The following is a 19,894-nucleotide window of genomic DNA, read 5'->3' as shown; positions in this document are numbered from 1 at the left end:
CTACTTTCAATAAGTACACTTAAACGGCTAATTGGGAATAGAAAAACTGTAAAAAGCCCTCTGAGAAAGCCCCCCTCTAACCTTTGATAGTAAGCTTTTCTGTAGTCTGCCTGTTGATGTATTTTCCGTTTGAACTGTGCACAACATGAAGAGACGGAACACTGGCGGCTTGTCACAATGCCCCCCGATGACATCACAATAGCGCTGCTGCCTAGAAAACAAGCTGCGCAGAAGAAGTTGTTCTTTGGGTGGGAGGGTGGGCTAGTGGAAGGAGGGGGCAATCTCTTTTTTTCCCGGGTGGTAGGGGGATGACAGGAGAAGGGAAGCGGGTGGTGAGAAAGGTACAGAGGGCAGGGTTTGGGGGCTGGGAAGGAAAGGGAAAAGATTAGGGTTTGGGGATGATGAAAGGGCTTTCTACGGGTAAGGATGGCAAAGGGTGGCAGTGACGGAAAGTCAGGCAACCTGTCCTGTCCATCTTTTTGTATCGTGAATTGGAAAGACTGCAAGGGGGAGGGGAGTTGCTTGCGCCCTAAAGGAGGAGTTATTCAGATTCATTGCAGTGGGCGGCGGCTGCAAAACGCACCATTCTTCTTGTTTTGGCTCTGCAAAGCAGCCTTTTCAAGGGTTGGCTTGGGTGACAAAATGTCTTGTGTAGGCGTGGGTTTGTCTCCCTCTCGCTCTCTCTCCCTAAGATGTGTCCGGCATAGGCCAGGGTGCCACTCGAGGCCCAAACCAATTCTGGTTATCGCTTCTCGGCCTTTTGGCTAAGATCAAGTGTAGTATCTGTTCTTATCAGTTTAATATCTGATACGTCCCCTATCTGGGGACCATATATTAAATGGATTTTTAGAACAGGGAGATGGAAAAAGAGCTTGCTCTGTCCACTCCACGCATTGACCTGGTATTGCAGTACCTCCAGGAACGGTGCACCCCTTCTTAACCCAGTTTCCAAAAGCAGAACTCAATTCACCTGATTCATATTAGCCCGATTTAATGAATTGGAAGAAAGCATACGTCTTCATATGCACCTCAATTTGGCCCATTCACTTTTCACACTTCCTCCTTTTGTTTTTTATCTTTCACACTTTTGACTTTCTTTATTCATCCAAATAGCAAACTCATCACCACTCAACCTGACCAACTCGGCTATGTCCCCGTGCTGCAGTTCTCTGTCTTATCTAGATCATTTGCAATTGAATGGAATAGATCCCTTTTGGACAAAGTGGATTCACCTGCTGCTGCAGTGACCACAGGTGTGATAACATCTAGAATTGGCATCTGGTGCGATCTCTCCGCTTCCACTCCAAAGAAAGTTACCTGTTTATTCCTATCATGCATTGGTTTTTGGGGTTTTCTTTGAGTAATGATGATCTCTTTAGTAGTCTGTTGGCGCCCTCTCCTGGAGGAATAGTTTGCTTGCTCTTGGACATTCTAAAAGAGAGGTCATGATAGACATTGAGCTTCTGAGCTCAATTGGGGACAGTCATGGGTGATGAATGTTTGCAACCTACTGCGAAGCCTCATACCGCAATATAAGGAACGTCAAATACTAAGAAAGGGCGGCCTATGAAAGAATTACTACTTTCAATAAGTACACTTAAACGGCTAATTGGGAATAGAAAAACTGTAAAAAGCCCTCTGAGAAAGCCCCCCTCTAACCTTTGATAGTAAGCTTTTCTGTAGTCTGCCTGTTGATGTATTTTCCGTTTGAACTGTGCACAACATGAAGAGACGGAACACTGGCGGCTTGTCACAATGCCCCCCGATGACATCACAATAGCGCTGCTGCCTAGAAAACAAGCTGCGCAGAAGAAGTTGTTCTTTGGGTGGGAGGGTGGGCTAGTGGAAGGAGGGGGCAATCTCTTTTTTTCCCGGGTGGTAGGGGGATGACAGGAGAAGGGAAGCGGGTGGTGAGAAAGGTACAGAGGGCAGGGTTTGGGGGCTGGGAAGGAAAGGGAAAAGATTAGGGTTTGGGGATGATGAAAGGGCTTTCTACGGGTAAGGATGGCAAAGGGTGGCAGTGACGGAAAGTCAGGCAACCTGTCCTGTCCGTCTTTTTGTATCGTGAATTGGAAAGACTGCAAGGGGGAGGGGAGTTGCTTGCGCCCTAAAGGAGGAGTTATTCAGATTCATTGCAGTGGGCGGCGGCTGCAAAACGCACCATTCTTCTTGTTTTGGCTCTGCAAAGCAGCCTTTTCAAGGGTTGGCTTGGGTGACAAAATGTCTTGTGTAGGCGTGGGTTTGTCTCCCTCTCGCTCTCTCTCCCTAAGATGTGTCCGGCATAGGCCAGGGTGCCACTCGAGGCCCAAACCAATTCTGGTTATCGCTTCTCGGCCTTTTGGCTAAGATCAAGTGTAGTATCTGTTCTTATCAGTTTAATATCTGATACGTCCCCTATCTGGGGACCATATATTAAATGGATTTTTAGAACAGGGAGATGGAAAAAGAGCTTGCTCTGTCCACTCCACGCATTGACCTGGTATTGCAGTACCTCCAGGAACGGTGCACCCCTTCTTAACCCAGTTTCCAAAAGCAGAACTCAATTCACCTGATTCATATTAGCCCGATTTAATGAATTGGAAGAAAGCATACGTCTTCATATGCACCTCAATTTGGCCCATTCACTTTTCACACTTCCTCCTTTTGTTTTTTATCTTTCACACTTTTGACTTTCTTTATTCATCCAAATAGCAAACTCATCACCACTCAACCTGACCAACTCGGCTATGTCCCCGTGCTGCAGTTCTCTGTCTTATCTAGATCATTTGCAATTGAATGGAATAGATCCCTTTTGGACAAAGTGGATTCACCTGCTGCTGCAGTGACCACAGGTGTGATAACATCTAGAATTGGCATCTGGTGCGATCTCTCCGCTTCCACTCCAAAGAAAGTTACCTGTTTATTCCTATCATGCATTGGTTTTTGGGGTTTTCTTTGAGTAATGATGATCTCTTTAGTAGTCTGTTGGCGCCCTCTCCTGGAGGAATAGTTTGCTTGCTCTTGGACATTCTAAAAGAGAGGTCATGATAGACATTGAGCTTCTGAGCTCAATTGGGGACAGTCATGGGTGATGAATGTTTGCAACCTACTGCGAAGCCTCATACCGCAATATAAGGAACGTCAAATACTAAGAAAGGGCGGCCTATGAAAGAATTACTACTTTCAATAAGTACACTTAAACGGCTAATTGGGAATAGAAAAACTGTAAAAAGCCCTCTGAGAAAGCCCCCCTCTAACCTTTGATAGTAAGCTTTTCTGTAGTCTGCCTGTTGATGTATTTTCCGTTTGAACTGTGCACAACATGAAGAGACGGAACACTGGCGGCTTGTCACAATGCCCCCCGATGACATCACAATAGCGCTGCTGCCTAGAAAACAAGCTGCGCAGAAGAAGTTGTTCTTTGGGTGGGAGGGTGGGCTAGTGGAAGGAGGGGGCAATCTCTTTTTTTCCCGGGTGGTAGGGGGATGACAGGAGAAGGGAAGCGGGTGGTGAGAAAGGTACAGAGGGCAGGGTTTGGGGGCTGGGAAGGAAAGGGAAAAGATTAGGGTTTGGGGATGATGAAAGGGCTTTCTACGGGTAAGGATGGCAAAGGGTGGCAGTGACGGAAAGTCAGGCAACCTGTCCTGTCCGTCTTTTTGTATCGTGAATTGGAAAGACTGCAAGGGGGAGGGGAGTTGCTTGCGCCCTAAAGGAGGAGTTATTCAGATTCATTGCAGTGGGCGGCGGCTGCAAAACGCACCATTCTTCTTGTTTTGGCTCTGCAAAGCAGCCTTTTCAAGGGTTGGCTTGGGTGACAAAATGTCTTGTGTAGGCGTGGGTTTGTCTCCCTCTCGCTCTCTCTCCCTAAGATGTGTCCGGCATAGGCCAGGGTGCCACTCGAGGCCCAAACCAATTCTGGTTATCGCTTCTCGGCCTTTTGGCTAAGATCAAGTGTAGTATCTGTTCTTATCAGTTTAATATCTGATACGTCCCCTATCTGGGGACCATATATTAAATGGATTTTTAGAACAGGGAGATGGAAAAAGAGCTTGCTCTGTCCACTCCACGCATTGACCTGGTATTGCAGTACCTCCAGGAACGGTGCACCCCTTCTTAACCCAGTTTCCAAAAGCAGAACTCAATTCACCTGATTCATATTAGCCCGATTTAATGAATTGGAAGAAAGCATACGTCTTCATATGCACCTCAATTTGGCCCATTCACTTTTCACACTTCCTCCTTTTGTTTTTTATCTTTCACACTTTTGACTTTCTTTATTCATCCAAATAGCAAACTCATCACCACTCAACCTGACCAACTCGGCTATGTCCCCGTGCTGCAGTTCTCTGTCTTATCTAGATCATTTGCAATTGAATGGAATAGATCCCTTTTGGACAAAGTGGATTCACCTGCTGCTGCAGTGACCACAGGTGTGATAACATCTAGAATTGGCATCTGGTGCGATCTCTCCGCTTCCACTCCAAAGAAAGTTACCTGTTTATTCCTATCATGCATTGGTTTTTGGGGTTTTCTTTGAGTAATGATGATCTCTTTAGTAGTCTGTTGGCGCCCTCTCCTGGAGGAATAGTTTGCTTGCTCTTGGACATTCTAAAAGAGAGGTCATGATAGACATTGAGCTTCTGAGCTCAATTGGGGACAGTCATGGGTGATGAATGTTTGCAACCTACTGCGAAGCCTCATACCGCAATATAAGGAACGTCAAATACTAAGAAAGGGCGGCCTATGAAAGAATTACTACTTTCAATAAGTACACTTAAACGGCTAATTGGGAATAGAAAAACTGTAAAAAGCCCTCTGAGAAAGCCCCCCTCTAACCTTTGATAGTAAGCTTTTCTGTAGTCTGCCTGTTGATGTATTTTCCGTTTGAACTGTGCACAACATGAAGAGACGGAACACTGGCGGCTTGTCACAATGCCCCCCGATGACATCACAATAGCGCTGCTGCCTAGAAAACAAGCTGCGCAGAAGAAGTTGTTCTTTGGGTGGGAGGGTGGGCTAGTGGAAGGAGGGGGCAATCTCTTTTTTTCCCGGGTGGTAGGGGGATGACAGGAGAAGGGAAGCGGGTGGTGAGAAAGGTACAGAGGGCAGGGTTTGGGGGCTGGGAAGGAAAGGGAAAAGATTAGGGTTTGGGGATGATGAAAGGGCTTTCTACGGGTAAGGATGGCAAAGGGTGGCAGTGACGGAAAGTCAGGCAACCTGTCCTGTCCGTCTTTTTGTATCGTGAATTGGAAAGACTGCAAGGGGGAGGGGAGTTGCTTGCGCCCTAAAGGAGGAGTTATTCAGATTCATTGCAGTGGGCGGCGGCTGCAAAACGCACCATTCTTCTTGTTTTGGCTCTGCAAAGCAGCCTTTTCAAGGGTTGGCTTGGGTGACAAAATGTCTTGTGTAGGCGTGGGTTTGTCTCCCTCTCGCTCTCTCTCCCTAAGATGTGTCCGGCATAGGCCAGGGTGCCACTCGAGGCCCAAACCAATTCTGGTTATCGCTTCTCGGCCTTTTGGCTAAGATCAAGTGTAGTATCTGTTCTTATCAGTTTAATATCTGATACGTCCCCTATCTGGGGACCATATATTAAATGGATTTTTAGAACAGGGAGATGGAAAAAGAGCTTGCTCTGTCCACTCCACGCATTGACCTGGTATTGCAGTACCTCCAGGAACGGTGCACCCCTTCTTAACCCAGTTTCCAAAAGCAGAACTCAATTCACCTGATTCATATTAGCCCGATTTAATGAATTGGAAGAAAGCATACGTCTTCATATGCACCTCAATTTGGCCCATTCACTTTTCACACTTCCTCCTTTTGTTTTTTATCTTTCACACTTTTGACTTTCTTTATTCATCCAAATAGCAAACTCATCACCACTCAACCTGACCAACTCGGCTATGTCCCCGTGCTGCAGTTCTCTGTCTTATCTAGATCATTTGCAATTGAATGGAATAGATCCCTTTTGGACAAAGTGGATTCACCTGCTGCTGCAGTGACCACAGGTGTGATAACATCTAGAATTGGCATCTGGTGCGATCTCTCCGCTTCCACTCCAAAGAAAGTTACCTGTTTATTCCTATCATGCATTGGTTTTTGGGGTTTTCTTTGAGTAATGATGATCTCTTTAGTAGTCTGTTGGCGCCCTCTCCTGGAGGAATAGTTTGCTTGCTCTTGGACATTCTAAAAGAGAGGTCATGATAGACATTGAGCTTCTGAGCTCAATTGGGGACAGTCATGGGTGATGAATGTTTGCAACCTACTGCGAAGCCTCATACCGCAATATAAGGAACGTCAAATACTAAGAAAGGGCGGCCTATGAAAGAATTACTACTTTCAATAAGTACACTTAAACGGCTAATTGGGAATAGAAAAACTGTAAAAAGCCCTCTGAGAAAGCCCCCCTCTAACCTTTGATAGTAAGCTTTTCTGTAGTCTGCCTGTTGATGTATTTTCCGTTTGAACTGTGCACAACATGAAGAGACGGAACACTGGCGGCTTGTCACAATGCCCCCCGATGACATCACAATAGCGCTGCTGCCTAGAAAACAAGCTGCGCAGAAGAAGTTGTTCTTTGGGTGGGAGGGTGGGCTAGTGGAAGGAGGGGGCAATCTCTTTTTTTCCCGGGTGGTAGGGGGATGACAGGAGAAGGGAAGCGGGTGGTGAGAAAGGTACAGAGGGCAGGGTTTGGGGGCTGGGAAGGAAAGGGAAAAGATTAGGGTTTGGGGATGATGAAAGGGCTTTCTACGGGTAAGGATGGCAAAGGGTGGCAGTGACGGAAAGTCAGGCAACCTGTCCTGTCCGTCTTTTTGTATCGTGAATTGGAAAGACTGCAAGGGGGAGGGGAGTTGCTTGCGCCCTAAAGGAGGAGTTATTCAGATTCATTGCAGTGGGCGGCGGCTGCAAAACGCACCATTCTTCTTGTTTTGGCTCTGCAAAGCAGCCTTTTCAAGGGTTGGCTTGGGTGACAAAATGTCTTGTGTAGGCGTGGGTTTGTCTCCCTCTCGCTCTCTCTCCCTAAGATGTGTCCGGCATAGGCCAGGGTGCCACTCGAGGCCCAAACCAATTCTGGTTATCGCTTCTCGGCCTTTTGGCTAAGATCAAGTGTAGTGTTGTTCGAAGAGGTGGTTTAAGCTCCAGGCCACCTTAGTACAATGATACAATGCACACTGGAAGGTTGCGCTTGCTAGTACTCTGGGTGGATAGTATATTCATCTAGAGGAAAACATGGCCCTACCAGGATCGAGGCTATTAGACTGAGTAAGGGTGGGGGGCTATGGTACAACGTGCCCCAGGACTGACGACCCTGGAGTGAGTCTGAGCTTGCTGGCTTGGGACCCCGGCAAGCCTTGGGCTCTGTAGCACACCGTACCTTGCCTTTTCATACTTTTTGAGCATATTACCCTATCCCGGCCTTCTGGCTAGGAAGGGAAATTTTTACAATCCCGGTCGGAGGTCTGGTCAGCTTTGGGCTGAGAAACTAACACCCGGTTGGAGGTCTGGGTCAGCTTCGGCTGAGAAACCAACACCCGGTTGGAGGTCTGGGTCAGCTTCGGCTGAGAAACCAACACCCGGTTGGAGGTCCGGTTAGCCTTGGGCTGAGAAACCAACACCGGTTGACGGTCCGGGCAGTTTCGGCTGCGAAACCAACAACTAGTAGCTCTCTACTCCACTTGGGTAAGATGCCTGGGTGGACGCTGGGAGCAACGACAAGGCTCAACCAGGCTTCGGCTTGGGGGAGCACCGAAGATCCCTGACCCTTGCTGTGGCCTTCTGGCTCGGAGGGACGGGGTTGATTTTTGGGGACCCTCTCCTCACGGTGGGGTCCACACGAATCCTAGCCTTTGCACTGTTTTTGGTGTGACTTCGGTCATGCATTTTTTGTGGTGCTTTGGAAAGCTTCATTAAATCAAAAATCTGTTCTTATCAGTTTAATATCTGATACGTCCCCTATCTGGGGACCATATATTAAATGGATTTTTAGAACAGGGAGATGGAAAAAGAGCTTGCTCTGTCCACTCCACGCATTGACCTGGTATTGCAGTACCTCCAGGAACGGTGCACCCCTTCTTAACCCAGTTTCCAAAAGCAGAACTCAATTCACCTGATTCATATTAGCCCGATTTAATGAATTGGAAGAAAGCATACGTCTTCATATGCACCTCAATTTGGCCCATTCACTTTTCACACTTCCTCCTTTTGTTTTTTATCTTTCACACTTTTGACTTTCTTTATTCATCCAAATAGCAAACTCATCACCACTCAACCTGACCAACTCGGCTATGTCCCCGTGCTGCAGTTCTCTGTCTTATCTAGATCATTTGCAATTGAATGGAATAGATCCCTTTTGGACAAAGTGGATTCACCTGCTGCTGCAGTGACCACAGGTGTGATAACATCTAGAATTGGCATCTGGTGCGATCTCTCCGCTTCCACTCCAAAGAAAGTTACCTGTTTATTCCTATCATGCATTGGTTTTTGGGGTTTTCTTTGAGTAATGATGATCTCTTTAGTAGTCTGTTGGCGCCCTCTCCTGGAGGAATAGTTTGCTTGCTCTTGGACATTCTAAAAGAGAGGTCATGATAGACATTGAGCTTCTGAGCTCAATTGGGGACAGTCATGGGTGATGAATGTTTGCAACCTACTGCGAAGCCTCATACCGCAATATAAGGAACGTCAAATACTAAGAAAGGGCGGCCTATGAAAGAATTACTACTTTCAATAAGTACACTTAAACGGCTAATTGGGAATAGAAAAACTGTAAAAAGCCCTCTGAGAAAGCCCCCCTCTAACCTTTGATAGTAAGCTTTTCTGTAGTCTGCCTGTTGATGTATTTTCCGTTTGAACTGTGCACAACATGAAGAGACGGAACACTGGCGGCTTGTCACAATGCCCCCCGATGACATCACAATAGCGCTGCTGCCTAGAAAACAAGCTGCGCAGAAGAAGTTGTTCTTTGGGTGGGAGGGTGGGCTAGTGGAAGGAGGGGGCAATCTCTTTTTTTCCCGGGTGGTAGGGGGATGACAGGAGAAGGGAAGCGGGTGGTGAGAAAGGTACAGAGGGCAGGGTTTGGGGGCTGGGAAGGAAAGGGAAAAGATTAGGGTTTGGGGATGATGAAAGGGCTTTCTACGGGTAAGGATGGCAAAGGGTGGCAGTGACGGAAAGTCAGGCAACCTGTCCTGTCCGTCTTTTTGTATCGTGAATTGGAAAGACTGCAAGGGGGAGGGGAGTTGCTTGCGCCCTAAAGGAGGAGTTATTCAGATTCATTGCAGTGGGCGGCGGCTGCAAAACGCACCATTCTTCTTGTTTTGGCTCTGCAAAGCAGCCTTTTCAAGGGTTGGCTTGGGTGACAAAATGTCTTGTGTAGGCGTGGGTTTGTCTCCCTCTCGCTCTCTCTCCCTAAGATGTGTCCGGCATAGGCCAGGGTGCCACTCGAGGCCCAAACCAATTCTGGTTATCGCTTCTCGGCCTTTTGGCTAAGATCAAGTGTAGTATCTGTTCTTATCAGTTTAATATCTGATACGGCCCCTATCTGGGGACCATATATTAAATGGATTTTTAGAACAGGGAGATGGAAAAAGAGCTTGCTCTGTCCACTCCACGCATTGACCTGGTATTGCAGTACCTCCAGGAACGGTGCACCCCTTCTTAACCCAGTTTCCAAAAGCAGAACTCAATTCACCTGATTCATATTAGCCCGATTTAATGAATTGGAAGAAAGCATACGTCTTCATATGCACCTCAATTTGGCCCATTCACTTTTCACACTTCCTCCTTTTGTTTTTTATCTTTCACACTTTTGACTTTCTTTATTCATCCAAATAGCAAACTCATCACCACTCAACCTGACCAACTCGGCTATGTCCCCGTGCTGCAGTTCTCTGTCTTATCTAGATCATTTGCAATTGAATGGAATAGATCCCTTTTGGACAAAGTGGATTCACCTGCTGCTGCAGTGACCACAGGTGTGATAACATCTAGAATTGGCATCTGGTGCGATCTCTCCGCTTCCACTCCAAAGAAAGTTACCTGTTTATTCCTATCATGCATTGGTTTTTGGGGTTTTCTTTGAGTAATGATGATCTCTTTAGTAGTCTGTTGGCGCCCTCTCCTGGAGGAATAGTTTGCTTGCTCTTGGACATTCTAAAAGAGAGGTCATGATAGACATTGAGCTTCTGAGCTCAATTGGGGACAGTCATGGGTGATGAATGTTTGCAACCTACTGCGAAGCCTCATACCGCAATATAAGGAACGTCAAATACTAAGAAAGGGCGGCCTATGAAAGAATTACTACTTTCAATAAGTACACTTAAACGGCTAATTGGGAATAGAAAAACTGTAAAAAGCCCTCTGAGAAAGCCCCCCTCTAACCTTTGATAGTAAGCTTTTCTGTAGTCTGCCTGTTGATGTATTTTCCGTTTGAACTGTGCACAACATGAAGAGACGGAACACTGGCGGCTTGTCACAATGCCCCCCGATGACATCACAATAGCGCTGCTGCCTAGAAAACAAGCTGCGCAGAAGAAGTTGTTCTTTGGGTGGGAGGGTGGGCTAGTGGAAGGAGGGGGCAATCTCTTTTTTTCCCGGGTGGTAGGGGGATGACAGGAGAAGGGAAGCGGGTGGTGAGAAAGGTACAGAGGGCAGGGTTTGGGGGCTGGGAAGGAAAGGGAAAAGATTAGGGTTTGGGGATGATGAAAGGGCTTTCTACGGGTAAGGATGGCAAAGGGTGGCAGTGACGGAAAGTCAGGCAACCTGTCCTGTCCGTCTTTTTGTATCGTGAATTGGAAAGACTGCAAGGGGGAGGGGAGTTGCTTGCGCCCTAAAGGAGGAGTTATTCAGATTCATTGCAGTGGGCGGCGGCTGCAAAACGCACCATTCTTCTTGTTTTGGCTCTGCAAAGCAGCCTTTTCAAGGGTTGGCTTGGGTGACAAAATGTCTTGTGTAGGCGTGGGTTTGTCTCCCTCTCGCTCTCTCTCCCTAAGATGTGTCCGGCATAGGCCAGGGTGCCACTCGAGGCCCAAACCAATTCTGGTTATCGCTTCTCGGCCTTTTGGCTAAGATCAAGTGTAGTATCTGTTCTTATCAGTTTAATATCTGATACGTCCCCTATCTGGGGACCATATATTAAATGGATTTTTAGAACAGGGAGATGGAAAAAGAGCTTGCTCTGTCCACTCCACGCATTGACCTGGTATTGCAGTACCTCCAGGAACGGTGCACCCCTTCTTAACCCAGTTTCCAAAAGCAGAACTCAATTCACCTGATTCATATTAGCCCGATTTAATGAATTGGAAGAAAGCATACGTCTTCATATGCACCTCAATTTGGCCCATTCACTTTTCACACTTCCTCCTTTTGTTTTTTATCTTTCACACTTTTGACTTTCTTTATTCATCCAAATAGCAAACTCATCACCACTCAACCTGACCAACTCGGCTATGTCCCCGTGCTGCAGTTCTCTGTCTTATCTAGATCATTTGCAATTGAATGGAATAGATCCCTTTTGGACAAAGTGGATTCACCTGCTGCTGCAGTGACCACAGGTGTGATAACATCTAGAATTGGCATCTGGTGCGATCTCTCCGCTTCCACTCCAAAGAAAGTTACCTGTTTATTCCTATCATGCATTGGTTTTTGGGGTTTTCTTTGAGTAATGATGATCTCTTTAGTAGTCTGTTGGCGCCCTCTCCTGGAGGAATAGTTTGCTTGCTCTTGGACATTCTAAAAGAGAGGTCATGATAGACATTGAGCTTCTGAGCTCAATTGGGGACAGTCATGGGTGATGAATGTTTGCAACCTACTGCGAAGCCTCATACCGCAATATAAGGAACGTCAAATACTAAGAAAGGGCGGCCTATGAAAGAATTACTACTTTCAATAAGTACACTTAAACGGCTAATTGGGAATAGAAAAACTGTAAAAAGCCCTCTGAGAAAGCCCCCCTCTAACCTTTGATAGTAAGCTTTTCTGTAGTCTGCCTGTTGATGTATTTTCCGTTTGAACTGTGCACAACATGAAGAGACGGAACACTGGCGGCTTGTCACAATGCCCCCCGATGACATCACAATAGCGCTGCTGCCTAGAAAACAAGCTGCGCAGAAGAAGTTGTTCTTTGGGTGGGAGGGTGGGCTAGTGGAAGGAGGGGGCAATCTCTTTTTTTCCCGGGTGGTAGGGGGATGACAGGAGAAGGGAAGCGGGTGGTGAGAAAGGTACAGAGGGCAGGGTTTGGGGGCTGGGAAGGAAAGGGAAAAGATTAGGGTTTGGGGATGATGAAAGGGCTTTCTACGGGTAAGGATGGCAAAGGGTGGCAGTGACGGAAAGTCAGGCAACCTGTCCTGTCCGTCTTTTTGTATCGTGAATTGGAAAGACTGCAAGGGGGAGGGGAGTTGCTTGCGCCCTAAAGGAGGAGTTATTCAGATTCATTGCAGTGGGCGGCGGCTGCAAAACGCACCATTCTTCTTGTTTTGGCTCTGCAAAGCAGCCTTTTCAAGGGTTGGCTTGGGTGACAAAATGTCTTGTGTAGGCGTGGGTTTGTCTCCCTCTCGCTCTCTCTCCCTAAGATGTGTCCGGCATAGGCCAGGGTGCCACTCGAGGCCCAAACCAATTCTGGTTATCGCTTCTCGGCCTTTTGGCTAAGATCAAGTGTAGTATCTGTTCTTATCAGTTTAATATCTGATACGTCCCCTATCTGGGGACCATATATTAAATGGATTTTTAGAACAGGGAGATGGAAAAAGAGCTTGCTCTGTCCACTCCACGCATTGACCTGGTATTGCAGTACCTCCAGGAACGGTGCACCCCTTCTTAACCCAGTTTCCAAAAGCAGAACTCAATTCACCTGATTCATATTAGCCCGATTTAATGAATTGGAAGAAAGCATACGTCTTCATATGCACCTCAATTTGGCCCATTCACTTTTCACACTTCCTCCTTTTGTTTTTTATCTTTCACACTTTTGACTTTCTTTATTCATCCAAATAGCAAACTCATCACCACTCAACCTGACCAACTCGGCTATGTCCCCGTGCTGCAGTTCTCTGTCTTATCTAGATCATTTGCAATTGAATGGAATAGATCCCTTTTGGACAAAGTGGATTCACCTGCTGCTGCAGTGACCACAGGTGTGATAACATCTAGAATTGGCATCTGGTGCGATCTCTCCGCTTCCACTCCAAAGAAAGTTACCTGTTTATTCCTATCATGCATTGGTTTTTGGGGTTTTCTTTGAGTAATGATGATCTCTTTAGTAGTCTGTTGGCGCCCTCTCCTGGAGGAATAGTTTGCTTGCTCTTGGACATTCTAAAAGAGAGGTCATGATAGACATTGAGCTTCTGAGCTCAATTGGGGACAGTCATGGGTGATGAATGTTTGCAACCTACTGCGAAGCCTCATACCGCAATATAAGGAACGTCAAATACTAAGAAAGGGCGGCCTATGAAAGAATTACTACTTTCAATAAGTACACTTAAACGGCTAATTGGGAATAGAAAAACTGTAAAAAGCCCTCTGAGAAAGCCCCCCTCTAACCTTTGATAGTAAGCTTTTCTGTAGTCTGCCTGTTGATGTATTTTCCGTTTGAACTGTGCACAACATGAAGAGACGGAACACTGGCGGCTTGTCACAATGCCCCCCGATGACATCACAATAGCGCTGCTGCCTAGAAAACAAGCTGCGCAGAAGAAGTTGTTCTTTGGGTGGGAGGGTGGGCTAGTGGAAGGAGGGGGCAATCTCTTTTTTTCCCGGGTGGTAGGGGGATGACAGGAGAAGGGAAGCGGGTGGTGAGAAAGGTACAGAGGGCAGGGTTTGGGGGCTGGGAAGGAAAGGGAAAAGATTAGGGTTTGGGGATGATGAAAGGGCTTTCTACGGGTAAGGATGGCAAAGGGTGGCAGTGACGGAAAGTCAGGCAACCTGTCCTGTCCGTCTTTTTGTATCGTGAATTGGAAAGACTGCAAGGGGGAGGGGAGTTGCTTGCGCCCTAAAGGAGGAGTTATTCAGATTCATTGCAGTGGGCGGCGGCTGCAAAACGCACCATTCTTCTTGTTTTGGCTCTGCAAAGCAGCCTTTTCAAGGGTTGGCTTGGGTGACAAAATGTCTTGTGTAGGCGTGGGTTTGTCTCCCTCTCGCTCTCTCTCCCTAAGATGTGTCCGGCATAGGCCAGGGTGCCACTCGAGGCCCAAACCAATTCTGGTTATCGCTTCTCGGCCTTTTGGCTAAGATCAAGTGTAGTATCTGTTCTTATCAGTTTAATATCTGATACGTCCCCTATCTGGGGACCATATATTAAATGGATTTTTAGAACAGGGAGATGGAAAAAGAGCTTGCTCTGTCCACTCCACGCATTGACCTGGTATTGCAGTACCTCCAGGAACGGTGCACCCCTTCTTAACCCAGTTTCCAAAAGCAGAACTCAATTCACCTGATTCATATTAGCCCGATTTAATGAATTGGAAGAAAGCATACGTCTTCATATGCACCTCAATTTGGCCCATTCACTTTTCACACTTCCTCCTTTTGTTTTTTATCTTTCACACTTTTGACTTTCTTTATTCATCCAAATAGCAAACTCATCACCACTCAACCTGACCAACTCGGCTATGTCCCCGTGCTGCAGTTCTCTGTCTTATCTAGATCATTTGCAATTGAATGGAATAGATCCCTTTTGGACAAAGTGGATTCACCTGCTGCTGCAGTGACCACAGGTGTGATAACATCTAGAATTGGCATCTGGTGCGATCTCTCCGCTTCCACTCCAAAGAAAGTTACCTGTTTATTCCTATCATGCATTGGTTTTTGGGGTTTTCTTTGAGTAATGATGATCTCTTTAGTAGTCTGTTGGCGCCCTCTCCTGGAGGAATAGTTTGCTTGCTCTTGGACATTCTAAAAGAGAGGTCATGATAGACATTGAGCTTCTGAGCTCAATTGGGGACAGTCATGGGTGATGAATGTTTGCAACCTACTGCGAAGCCTCATACCGCAATATAAGGAACGTCAAATACTAAGAAAGGGCGGCCTATGAAAGAATTACTACTTTCAATAAGTACACTTAAACGGCTAATTGGGAATAGAAAAACTGTAAAAAGCCCTCTGAGAAAGCCCCCCTCTAACCTTTGATAGTAAGCTTTTCTGTAGTCTGCCTGTTGATGTATTTTCCGTTTGAACTGTGCACAACATGAAGAGACGGAACACTGGCGGCTTGTCACAATGCCCCCCGATGACATCACAATAGCGCTGCTGCCTAGAAAACAAGCTGCGCAGAAGAAGTTGTTCTTTGGGTGGGAGGGTGGGCTAGTGGAAGGAGGGGGCAATCTCTTTTTTTCCCGGGTGGTAGGGGGATGACAGGAGAAGGGAAGCGGGTGGTGAGAAAGGTACAGAGGGCAGGGTTTGGGGGCTGGGAAGGAAAGGGAAAAGATTAGGGTTTGGGGATGATGAAAGGGCTTTCTACGGGTAAGGATGGCAAAGGGTGGCAGTGACGGAAAGTCAGGCAACCTGTCCTGTCCGTCTTTTTGTATCGTGAATTGGAAAGACTGCAAGGGGGAGGGGAGTTGCTTGCGCCCTAAAGGAGGAGTTATTCAGATTCATTGCAGTGGGCGGCGGCTGCAAAACGCACCATTCTTCTTGTTTTGGCTCTGCAAAGCAGCCTTTTCAAGGGTTGGCTTGGGTGACAAAATGTCTTGTGTAGGCGTGGGTTTGTCTCCCTCTCGCTCTCTCTCCCTAAGATGTGTCCGGCATAGGCCAGGGTGCCACTCGAGGCCCAAACCAATTCTGGTTATCGCTTCTCGGCCTTTTGGCTAAGATCAAGTGTAGTATCTGTTCTTATCAGTTTAATATCTGATACGTCCCCTATCTGGGGACCATATATTAAATGGATTTTTAGAACAGGGAGATGGAAAAAGAGCTTGCTCTGTCCACTCCACGCATTGACCTGGTATTGCAGTACCTCCAGGAACGGTGCACCCCTTCTTAACCCAGTTTCCAAAAGCAGAACTCAATTCACCTGATTCATATTAGCCCGATTTAATGAATTGGAAGAAAGCATACGTCTTCATATGCACCTCAATTTGGCCCATTCACTTTTCACACTTCCTCCTTTTGTTTTTTATCTTTCACACTTTTGACTTTCTTTATTCATCCAAATAGCAAACTCATCACCACTCAACCTGACCAACTCGGCTATGTCCCCGTGCTGCAGTTCTCTGTCTTATCTAGATCATTTGCAATTGAATGGAATAGATCCCTTTTGGACAAAGTGGATTCACCTGCTGCTGCAGTGACCACAGGTGTGATAACATCTAGAATTGGCATCTGGTGCGATCTCTCCGCTTCCACTCCAAAGAAAGTTACCTGTTTATTCCTATCATGCATTGGTTTTTGGGGTTTTCTTTGAGTAATGATGATCTCTTTAGTAGTCTGTTGGCGCCCTCTCCTGGAGGAATAGTTTGCTTGCTCTTGGACATTCTAAAAGAGAGGTCATGATAGACATTGAGCTTCTGAGCTCAATTGGGGACAGTCATGGGTGATGAATGTTTGCAACCTACTGCGAAGCCTCATACCGCAATATAAGGAACGTCAAATACTAAGAAAGGGCGGCCTATGAAAGAATTACTACTTTCAATAAGTACACTTAAACGGCTAATTGGGAATAGAAAAACTGTAAAAAGCCCTCTGAGAAAGCCCCCCTCTAACCTTTGATAGTAAGCTTTTCTGTAGTCTGCCTGTTGATGTATTTTCCGTTTGAACTGTGCACAACATGAAGAGACGGAACACTGGCGGCTTGTCACAATGCCCCCCGATGACATCACAATAGCGCTGCTGCCTAGAAAACAAGCTGCGCAGAAGAAGTTGTTCTTTGGGTGGGAGGGTGGGCTAGTGGAAGGAGGGGGCAATCTCTTTTTTTCCCGGGTGGTAGGGGGATGACAGGAGAAGGGAAGCGGGTGGTGAGAAAGGTACAGAGGGCAGGGTTTGGGGGCTGGGAAGGAAAGGGAAAAGATTAGGGTTTGGGGATGATGAAAGGGCTTTCTACGGGTAAGGATGGCAAAGGGTGGCAGTGACGGAAAGTCAGGCAACCTGTCCTGTCCGTCTTTTTGTATCGTGAATTGGAAAGACTGCAAGGGGGAGGGGAGTTGCTTGCGCCCTAAAGGAGGAGTTATTCAGATTCATTGCAGTGGGCGGCGGCTGCAAAACGCACCATTCTTCTTGTTTTGGCTCTGCAAAGCAGCCTTTTCAAGGGTTGGCTTGGGTGACAAAATGTCTTGTGTAGGCGTGGGTTTGTCTCCCTCTCGCTCTCTCTCCCTAAGATGTGTCCGGCATAGGCCAGGGTGCCACTCGAGGCCCAAACCAATTCTGGTTATCGCTTCTCGGCCTTTTGGCTAAGATCAAGTGTAGTATCTGTTCTTATCAGTTTAATATCTGATACGTCCCCTATCTGGGGACCATATATTAAATGGATTTTTAGAACAGGGAGATGGAAAAAGAGCTTGCTCTGTCCACTCCACGCATTGACCTGGTATTGCAGTACCTCCAGGAACGGTGCACCCCTTCTTAACCCAGTTTCCAAAAGCAGAACTCAATTCACCTGATTCATATTAGCCCGATTTAATGAATTGGAAGAAAGCATACGTCTTCATATGCACCTCAATTTGGCCCATTCACTTTTCACACTTCCTCCTTTTGTTTTTTATCTTTCACACTTTTGACTTTCTTTATTCATCCAAATAGCAAACTCATCACCACTCAACCTGACCAACTCGGCTATGTCCCCGTGCTGCAGTTCTCTGTCTTATCTAGATCATTTGCAATTGAATGGAATAGATCCCTTTTGGACAAAGTGGATTCACCTGCTGCTGCAGTGACCACAGGTGTGATAACATCTAGAATTGGCATCTGGTGCGATCTCTCCGCTTCCACTCCAAAGAAAGTTACCTGTTTATTCCTATCATGCATTGGTTTTTGGGGTTTTCTTTGAGTAATGATGATCTCTTTAGTAGTCTGTTGGCGCCCTCTCCTGGAGGAATAGTTTGCTTGCTCTTGGACATTCTAAAAGAGAGGTCATGATAGACATTGAGCTTCTGAGCTCAATTGGGGACAGTCATGGGTGATGAATGTTTGCAACCTACTGCGAAGCCTCATACCGCAATATAAGGAACGTCAAATACTAAGAAAGGGCGGCCTATGAAAGAATTACTACTTTCAATAAGTACACTTAAACGGCTAATTGGGAATAGAAAAACTGTAAAAAGCCCTCTGAGAAAGCCCCCCTCTAACCTTTGATAGTAAGCTTTTCTGTAGTCTGCCTGTTGATGTATTTTCCGTTTGAACTGTGCACAACATGAAGAGACGGAACACTGGCGGCTTGTCACAATGCCCCCCGATGACATCACAATAGCGCTGCTGCCTAGAAAACAAGCTGCGCAGAAGAAGTTGTTCTTTGGGTGGGAGGGTGGGCTAGTGGAAGGAGGGGGCAATCTCTTTTTTTCCCGGGTGGTAGGGGGATGACAGGAGAAGGGAAGCGGGTGGTGAGAAAGGTACAGAGGGCAGGGTTTGGGGGCTGGGAAGGAAAGGGAAAAGATTAGGGTTTGGGGATGATGAAAGGGCTTTCTACGGGTAAGGATGGCAAAGGGTGGCAGTGACGGAAAGTCAGGCAACCTGTCCTGTCCGTCTTTTTGTATCGTGAATTGGAAAGACTGCAAGGGGGAGGGGAGTTGCTTGCGCCCTAAAGGAGGAGTTATTCAGATTCATTGCAGTGGGCGGCGGCTGCAAAACGCACCATTCTTCTTGTTTTGGCTCTGCAAAGCAGCCTTTTCAAGGGTTGGCTTGGGTGACAAAATGTCTTGTGTAGGCGTGGGTTTGTCTCCCTCTCGCTCTCTCTCCCTAAGATGTGTCCGGCATAGGCCAGGGTGCCACTCGAGGCCCAAACCAATTCTGGTTATCGCTTCTCGGCCTTTTGGCTAAGATCAAGTGTAGTATCTGTTCTTATCAGTTTAATATCTGATACGTCCCCTATCTGGGGACCATATATTAAATGGATTTTTAGAACAGGGAGATGGAAAAAGAGCTTGCTCTGTCCACTCCACGCATTGACCTGGTATTGCAGTACCTCCAGGAACGGTGCACCCCTTCTTAACCCAGTTTCCAAAAGCAGAACTCAATTCACCTGATTCATATTAGCCCGATTTAATGAATTGGAAGAAAGCATACGTCTTCATATGCACCTCAATTTGGCCCATTCACTTTTCACACTTCCTCCTTTTGTTTTTTATCTTTCACACTTTTGACTTTCTTTATTCATCCAAATAGCAAACTCATCACCACTCAACCTGACCAACTCGGCTATGTCCCCGTGCTGCAGTTCTCTGTCTTATCTAGATCATTTGCAATTGAATGGAATAGATCCCTTTTGGACAAAGTGGATTCACCTGCTGCTGCAGTGACCACAGGTGTGATAACATCTAGAATTGGCATCTGGTGCGATCTCTCCGCTTCCACTCCAAAGAAAGTTACCTGTTTATTCCTATCATGCATTGGTTTTTGGGGTTTTCTTTGAGTAATGATGATCTCTTTAGTAGTCTGTTGGCGCCCTCTCCTGGAGGAATAGTTTGCTTGCTCTTGGACATTCTAAAAGAGAGGTCATGATAGACATTGAGCTTCTGAGCTCAATTGGGGACAGTCATGGGTGATGAATGTTTGCAACCTACTGCGAAGCCTCATACCGCAATATAAGGAACGTCAAATACTAAGAAAGGGCGGCCTATGAAAGAATTACTACTTTCAATAAGTACACTTAAACGGCTAATTGGGAATAGAAAAACTGTAAAAAGCCCTCTGAGAAAGCCCCCCTCTAACCTTTGATAGTAAGCTTTTCTGTAGTCTGCCTGTTGATGTATTTTCCGTTTGAACTGTGCACAACATGAAGAGA

At 46.6% G+C, this 19,894-nt stretch overlaps 12 non-coding genes across 12 annotated transcripts; all 12 read left to right on the top strand.

Moving 5' to 3' along the window:
- Positions 1-744: 744 nt before the first annotated feature.
- Positions 745-935, top strand: LOC142286480 (U2 spliceosomal RNA). The gene has a single exon (XR_012747638.1). It is a non-coding gene; the product is annotated as a U2 spliceosomal RNA (small nuclear RNA).
- A 1,387-nt stretch (positions 936-2,322) lies between these two features.
- LOC142286478 (U2 spliceosomal RNA) lies at positions 2,323-2,513 on the top strand. The gene has a single exon (XR_012747637.1). It is a non-coding gene; the product is annotated as a U2 spliceosomal RNA (small nuclear RNA).
- Positions 2,514-3,900: 1,387 nt separating this feature from the next.
- Positions 3,901-4,091, top strand: LOC142286477 (U2 spliceosomal RNA). The gene has a single exon (XR_012747636.1). It is a non-coding gene; the product is annotated as a U2 spliceosomal RNA (small nuclear RNA).
- A 1,387-nt stretch (positions 4,092-5,478) lies between these two features.
- On the top strand, positions 5,479-5,669 carry LOC142286476 (U2 spliceosomal RNA). The gene has a single exon (XR_012747635.1). It is a non-coding gene; the product is annotated as a U2 spliceosomal RNA (small nuclear RNA).
- A 2,189-nt stretch (positions 5,670-7,858) lies between these two features.
- LOC142286425 (U2 spliceosomal RNA) lies at positions 7,859-8,051 on the top strand. Its single transcript, XR_012747593.1, has one exon. It is a non-coding gene; the product is annotated as a U2 spliceosomal RNA (small nuclear RNA).
- A 1,387-nt stretch (positions 8,052-9,438) lies between these two features.
- On the top strand, positions 9,439-9,629 carry LOC142286422 (U2 spliceosomal RNA). The gene has a single exon (XR_012747590.1). It is a non-coding gene; the product is annotated as a U2 spliceosomal RNA (small nuclear RNA).
- Positions 9,630-11,016: 1,387 nt separating this feature from the next.
- On the top strand, positions 11,017-11,207 carry LOC142286475 (U2 spliceosomal RNA). The gene has a single exon (XR_012747634.1). It is a non-coding gene; the product is annotated as a U2 spliceosomal RNA (small nuclear RNA).
- A 1,387-nt stretch (positions 11,208-12,594) lies between these two features.
- LOC142286473 (U2 spliceosomal RNA) lies at positions 12,595-12,785 on the top strand. Its single transcript, XR_012747632.1, has one exon. It is a non-coding gene; the product is annotated as a U2 spliceosomal RNA (small nuclear RNA).
- Positions 12,786-14,172: 1,387 nt separating this feature from the next.
- LOC142286472 (U2 spliceosomal RNA) lies at positions 14,173-14,363 on the top strand. Its single transcript, XR_012747631.1, has one exon. It is a non-coding gene; the product is annotated as a U2 spliceosomal RNA (small nuclear RNA).
- Positions 14,364-15,750: 1,387 nt separating this feature from the next.
- On the top strand, positions 15,751-15,941 carry LOC142286471 (U2 spliceosomal RNA). Its single transcript, XR_012747630.1, has one exon. It is a non-coding gene; the product is annotated as a U2 spliceosomal RNA (small nuclear RNA).
- Positions 15,942-17,328: 1,387 nt separating this feature from the next.
- LOC142286470 (U2 spliceosomal RNA) lies at positions 17,329-17,519 on the top strand. The gene has a single exon (XR_012747629.1). It is a non-coding gene; the product is annotated as a U2 spliceosomal RNA (small nuclear RNA).
- Positions 17,520-18,906: 1,387 nt separating this feature from the next.
- On the top strand, positions 18,907-19,097 carry LOC142286469 (U2 spliceosomal RNA). The gene has a single exon (XR_012747628.1). It is a non-coding gene; the product is annotated as a U2 spliceosomal RNA (small nuclear RNA).
- Positions 19,098-19,894: the final 797 nt, after the last annotated feature.

The sequence above is a fragment of the Anomaloglossus baeobatrachus genome, unplaced genomic scaffold, assembly GCF_048569485.1.
Source record: "Anomaloglossus baeobatrachus isolate aAnoBae1 unplaced genomic scaffold, aAnoBae1.hap1 Scaffold_658, whole genome shotgun sequence".
Lineage (NCBI taxonomy): Eukaryota > Metazoa > Chordata > Amphibia > Anura > Aromobatidae > Anomaloglossus > Anomaloglossus baeobatrachus.
Note: the sequence above shows the minus strand (reverse complement) of the source record. Positions and strands in the feature narration are given on the sequence as shown.